Here is a 5,044-nt window from a genome sequence, read left to right on the forward strand (position 1 = left end):
GTTTCCCGGTTACCGGGCCTTGCACGGCGCCGCTGGGTGCTTCACCAGGTTCCTCCTGGCCGAAACCCTCTGGCTTGCTCTCCCCCGCTCCTGCCTGCTTTATTTTTCTCCCCGCTGCTTCGGTAAATCCGCGTAAACTTTTTGAAAAATGTTGGAATGCAGCGCATCCGACACAGGTCTTACGTTTTGCGCCAGCTGAGCAGGGACGGGGGGGTGGGGTGAGGGGGAGACCTTTTCCGTTCAAATTTTCCAGTTGGGAGTGGAAGTCATTTTTATCGAGGTGATAAATATTTGGCTCTTTGAACGTACTACTTTCTGTGTGTCCTCTTTTCCCTTTAAAAAATCGATATTAAGGGGAACCTGATTTTCGTCCCTAGAGGCGATTGGTATAATTGCTGGAGGCTGTTTTGTATACGTAAAAGCAGACGGGTTACCTTGGAAGGGAAATAAGTCCCGGGATTTCTTATTTTTTGGAATGCAATTGGAGAAACCTTGCCTCTTGCCTTAGGTACAGTAGCTTCAATGTCTAGAGTAACCATGACATTTTATAACCATTTGTTTGTCAGTAGTTAACAAGTAATTATGTAACAACTCTCCAGTTATAATGATCACCCTTGGCTACACAATTTGCCCAGGGATTTGCTTTTTTTTTTTCTTTTTTCTTTTTAAAGATCACCTGCTACCCAGCTGTGCTTTCTGACTTTGCCAGCTGCAGCCCACCCATCCTCTGTTTTCTTCGGCTAAAAACGAAGTGAGCACATTGCAGAACTTCTTTCTGGGAATCTGAAAACTCTCTATTAAAAGTTTGGAGGCCCACTGACATCACAGAAGCGGCTTTGTACGGAAGGCGAGGAGGGGTCCTTAAGACTTCCCTTTTGATAAATGTATCTATTTCAGTAATAAAGGAAGAATGCTTGTTCTGGTTAAACTTCTGTTAATGTTTCCGAACAGTAAGGAGTGGCAATTCCTTTTAGAGGCTTAAGCACATTAAATATGTTCGAGAATCCTTGGAGTAATTCAGTTTGAAGCTGGGTAGGTTTTACAGGTGGTTCTCAGTTGAGGCTTCACACTGAGGATGGATTGATGAGATTTTGCAGATTTCTTCCACACCCTATTCTCCCTGGGGGCTTTTCCCTCCCAGAAAAAAAGTTAAATCTTGGGGATTACAAATAACAGACATTAAGAACCAACTGTGACAAGAGTAACTTAAAAAATTCAGTGTCAGGAGATTTTTGAAGTTTTGGTGGGAACAGGAATACTGATTGGTGGACCTTTCTCATCTTGTAATTAATGTCTTGCCACATTTTCCAGAAGGGCTGTGTAATTAATAGCATCTCCCTAGTTACAGCATGGTCGTCTGGGATGCCACTTGGGCTTGTTAAGTGTTTATCCCTTAGGTCAGCACTCATTTAGGATTGGGACCCTGTGATTCTGGAAAAAAGAAAATTTTGGATTTTACAACATTTTCTGGCATTCTAAAACTGGAAGTGACCTTGGAGCCTATCTTACATAGCTTCCTTTTGACAAAGTGGAACTGAGGCCCAAGAAAGTTTGCCTGACTGAATCTAGGTGTGTGATAGAAAGGCAGAGGATTTGGACCACCAAACCCATACTGTGTCAAGACCCATACTGTGTTAATGATTTATGCTAAATTGTGTTGTGCCATTACTCCCTTTCCCCCAAGACAGCCAATATTTCATTTCTCTGGAGCAGAGTCAGAGTTACGTGTGACCGTGGCCAAATTTCAGTACAATATGGAACAGGTGCCGGGCCGTTCCTGGGTGGTGGAGTGGTGAACAGTATTTCACAGGTTGCAGTTATTTATGTACTGCCTCAAGATTTCTACCCTATCCCCGTATCACTTGTACTCATAGTCTACTGTTTTCTTTAATTTTTAAGAAACGTTTTTGTTTCCTAGGCAGCAGTGTGTATGAAGTCATGGGATCTCTCACACACACACACACACACACACACACACATATATATAAAATGCAAAATTTATAATCAAGTTGTTATATGTATACATTAAGTTTTTATTTACTGGGCATTACATACATTTATAAGGATACATAATAGGACTATACCTATTGAAACTTCACGAAGTTAATGTGTGCGTTTAAGACCGTTGTTGGTGTACGTGTGCCACGTTGTGGGAAATCCTGATTTAATGAAGGAAGTATGGGTTTCCAAGTTGGGCAGATCTGGAGTTGGGTCCTAGTTCAGCCTCTTTGCAGTTGTGTGGCCTTGGGCAAGTTGCATAACTTCTCATTTGTAAATTAGTATAATTGTTCTATTCAGAAAACTTTCCAAAAGCCTGGCTCCATTTGTGTGAGAAAAACCCTCCTCCTGGTGGAAGCTATTCTTATTACTATAGCTGTAACTTTTATTATTGTTAGCGAGTGCTAGTAGTGTTCTGGAAAACAGTTCCTAGGAGATAGGACGGAAAGCCTTGAATGAAGGTCCCCGGAGAAGGAGGGTCGGGTGGGGAGACCTGGAAGCTTTAACCTGCTCCATCGATTGACTGCGTTCTTTTGAGAGCTTGCCTGTGTATCAGCACTCCACAGGACTTTATTCGGTATTGTGTTATAATACTTTGTCTTCCGAAAACCGATCATCCTCAAGCCTCGACAAGAGAATCAGAAAACTGAGAGTCATCCTTGATTTCCCTTTCTTTCTTTCTTATGCTCCATAATACATCTATCAGGACACCTTGTCTGGTCCAGTTTCCAAATATATTTTCAATCTATCTACTGCTCCCCAGCCTCACTAATATGCTTGACTTCCTTTCTGCTTCAGATGTACTTTTCTGGCTTCCTGGGCCCCACATGCTCGGTCTGCCTGGACCCTTGTCTGCCTAGCCACCCCTCTCGCTGCCATTCCACCCTGCTCTTCTCACCTCGGCCTGTGGTTAGGAGGGTAGGCTCTGGAGCCGGTCTGGCTGTGTTTGAAACCTGGCTCTGCTATTTACATACTCCATAGTCTCCCTGTGCCTCAATATCCCCTCTTGTAGAGTGGGGATGAGAAAGCTGTCTACTCCATAGTGCTCTTGGAAGCTTACGTGGGTAATGCGTGTAAAGCATTTAGACTAGAGCCTGGCATAGATTTGACACAAATACACTCGGAGCCTGCCTCTTCTTCATCCTTCAGGTTTCAGCCCATGACCTTCTCAGAGGCCTTTCTAGTATAAGCATGTAATTGGTAATTTTGTATTTATTTGTATGCTGCCATTACCAATTAAAGGGTCAATTTGGTGAAGGCAGGGATGAGCGCTGTTTTAGGCATCACTAAAGTGCCTGGCACCTAGCTAGTTAGTTCCTGGGATCCTGAGGGCCTGAATACTTAGAATGTATGAATGAAAGTGGGAAGGAATGAATAAAAAGGAAGTCTGGTGATTGAGGAGTGTTAGGGAAAGTCTAGTTTAAGATCTAACCTTGGAGATGACAAGGCTGAAAGCTAAATTAAACCCTAGAAGTAGGAAGGAAGTAGTAGAAGGGGCTGAATAGTAAACATTTTCAGGAAGTCAAATTAGAAAAAGAGTTTGGGTCAATAGTGATATTTCCAGGCATGAAGAGCTATAGAGCCCCACCGGCAGGGGAGATGGGAGTGCGGGGAGAATGGCCTGGTGTGCAGTGCAGAGACTGTCCAAGTACAGTAAAACCTGGTAGGGTAGGGGAAGGAGTAGGGAGGTATAGAAGGTAGGGGGTGGTGGTGGTGGTGGTATCTGCACATGGATAACCCAGAGCAGCTGTTCTCAAACTCGACCTATCCTGATCAGCTGGAGGGCTTGTTAAAAACTGATCGCTGTGTTTTTCAGATTCTGTAGTTCTGAGCCAGGGCCCCATAATTTGCATTTCTAACAAGATACCTGGTTATTTGATGTCTGCTGGTCCAGACCCCACTCTGGCCCCTGACCCAGAGAGAAGGCATCCATGTGTAGAGAGTTCTGCCTGATGCAGGTAGGGCAGGAGGACTAGACGTCTGTGTGTGGCTAAAGTTGCAGTAGTTTGGTTTAGCATCCAGCTCAGCCAGGGTCTGGTGGGCTTTTCTCAGAAGTTGTGTTCTTTCTTACATCAAAGGGAAGTCAGGAAGTCTCAGTCCCCCTCCAGTGGCTTTCCATTACACTTGGAATACAACACAGACTCCTTACCTAGGACTTTGAGGTCCAACCATCTGGTCCTTGCTCCCTTCTGCAATCACTGCCAGTTGCTAGACCACCTGGCTTTGAGTTCTGGCTTCATCACTTACTGCCTTTTTGAACCTGATCTCACTTGTGGTGTGGGGTTCATATTTGGATCAACTACATGGGGTTGTTGGAAAGGTAAAATGAGATTGGAACCATGTCTGGCACAGAGAGCATAGTTAAGGCCACTGCTATTGGTATTTCCCCTCCTTTGTTAAAGGATCCCAGGACTTCCCAATGTGTTTGTAATGTCCCTAAGACACTGCCCTTTGAGATCTGGCTTCTGGGCTTTAAGTCACCGCTTCCTGACTTGTTCATTCTCAGCTGTGCAGTGGGACCACGTAGGTGGACTCTCTCCTTCCAACAGGCTCAACTCTCTTGTGTCTGTGTTCCTGTCCCTGACTGCCCCTGTCATCACGTTACCTGTCATTTGGCTCTTCCCTCTCAAGGAAGCCTTTCTTGTAACCCTTCTTTGCTTGTTCTTGCTAGCTCATCATCTTGTGTTAATAGGTTTTGCTGTGCTGATCACTGTCCGAAATGGTTGCTGGTTTTCTCCATGGTCTTCCACGTCAGAATGTAGACTGCGTGAGAGCAGGGTCTTGTCCGTGGTGTTTAGTTTTGAGCTGCCTAGTGCCTGGTATTAGACAAGGTGCTCAGAAAATAGTTCTTGCAGAAATTAATAAAGTGCAGAAAGACCTCTTAATGAGCAGTTGTATTTATAAATCTAACTGCCCCAATGCTTGTTTTATTTTGGCAAAGCCTGTTTTCTTGTTAGCATCTAAAAATCCTAAAACACATTAAATGCTTATTTTAGAGACAGCTGGGGAGGTGGGGTGAGGGGAGGTGGGGTCAGGGGAGGTGAAA

At 44.4% G+C, this 5,044-nt stretch overlaps 1 protein-coding gene across 1 annotated transcript in view; it reads left to right on the plus strand.

Moving 5' to 3' along the window:
* MED12L (mediator complex subunit 12L) overlaps positions 1-5,044 on the plus strand; it is a 325,934-nt gene that overhangs the window by 1,662 nt on the left and 319,228 nt on the right. The gene's annotated exons all lie outside the window — the stretch shown is intronic.

The sequence above is a fragment of the Crocuta crocuta genome, unplaced genomic scaffold (genome assembly GCF_008692635.1).
Source record: "Crocuta crocuta isolate KB4526 unplaced genomic scaffold, BGI_CrCroc_1.0 scaffold54, whole genome shotgun sequence".
In the NCBI taxonomy this organism is placed as follows: Eukaryota; Metazoa; Chordata; class Mammalia; order Carnivora; family Hyaenidae; genus Crocuta; species Crocuta crocuta.